Here is a 1,759-nt window from a genome sequence, read left to right on the forward strand (position 1 = left end):
CTATTTTTTTTGTTTCAAACGCTGAAATTCAATTCAGCTCTTGTAAAAACTGAAATTTAAGAAATTTTTAAATATCCTGTAAATAATTTTTAATATTTAGTGGTTGTTTTTAATGCAGTGAAACAATATATGTTCAATAAATTATTTAATAAACTTGGTCATCTACACAAAAATGTATTTATAAATTATAAGATTTTGAAATTATGAAATATAACTTTTTTCTCTAAAAAAAAAATAAAGGTCTTTTAATTATTGTCAATCATTCACTTAATTTTGCAACCACTTTACTCGTATTACAATATGTTACATCAGAAATGATAATTTGAAAATTTTAAACAATTTAGATAATTTTATCAATTAAATTTTGTCTTTTATAGATATTATATTAATTTTTTTTTAAATATTTTTATTAATAGTATGAATATTTATGAAAAATTGAAAATAGTAGTTTATTCTGTAATATATTTTTTTTCGGTGAAATATTCTGTAATATTTTTATACATATGTATTTTTTTTTATTTGACATGTATTATTTTGTTCAAATTTCTGGGCTTTTCCTTGGGCTTCTTTTAATTGGTGATAGGTTCGTACTTTTAAATTGAACTGACCCTGGTAAAAAAAATAAAACCTGAACTGACCCGAAGCAAAATAGTGAATCAGAATTATTTTTTATAATAAAAGAATGTATCAAAATGCAAGTGGCCTAAGTAATCACCATGGGATGTGGTCTGTATGTGGCATGATCTCAAAGGTTGTATTTATTTATAGAGACAGGATACTGAGACAGGGATACTGAAACACAAAATCGTATTTGGCAGAAGAGATATAGATAGAGACACTGAATTAGTGTATTTTATGTCCATCCTGACAGGAAAGACACAAAGACACTAATAAGAGACACAACTTATTTTTTATTTTTTCTTTTATTATTTTTGTTAATTTTTTATAATTATATTTTTTATTGTTATATTTTTTATCTTAAATTTTTTGAATGAAAAAAAATGAAAATAAATTGAATTTTCATCATTTGTTTTAATTTATCACTAAACAGAATACAAGAATACAAAATTTTGTGTCTCTGTCTATCGGTGTCTTGTCTTATTCTATTCTTAGTATCTTGTCCTATTCTATTCTTAGAAACAAACACATAAAAGCAAGCAGAAGAAGCAGAAAGGTACTTGAGAGAATGGAGGGCGGATTTCGTAGCGCTTAATCGTGGTTGGGGCATTCCTAAGGTGTCAATGGCACCTTTACCTCTTCTTAATGACATAGAAATAAAGACTAGATTGAGTAGTGTTATTCATTCCATTTAATAAAAAGCAGTTACAACATATAAGATTTTTTTCGTTTTTCCGTTTCTAATGTGTTTAATTAAGTGTTAATGAAAATTTGTTGAAACATATAAGATTTTTATATGATTGAACGTGAGAATTTGTTGATATGTAGATGGATATATTATATATGGCACACTATAATTTGTTGCAGTATAATTAATATATAACACCGGCAATTAAAAATTCTAAATTTAAAATTTGAAGGAAATATTAACAAATATTTTAATTGGATAGTTGGATTAAGAAAAAATTTAAAATGATATTATTAAAATATGTTAGTGTAATCGTTTTAAGATATTAGTAATTGCATGTTCAAATAATATTAATATCTCATTCAATTTAAATAATAACAAAATATATTAAATTTTATTTTTTAAATTGGTCTAAATTAAATTATTAATATTTTTTTATTATTTTGACAAATT

This window comes from Arachis ipaensis, chromosome B03 (assembly GCF_000816755.2).
Source record: "Arachis ipaensis cultivar K30076 chromosome B03, Araip1.1, whole genome shotgun sequence".
Taxonomy (NCBI): Eukaryota; Viridiplantae; Streptophyta; class Magnoliopsida; order Fabales; family Fabaceae; genus Arachis; species Arachis ipaensis.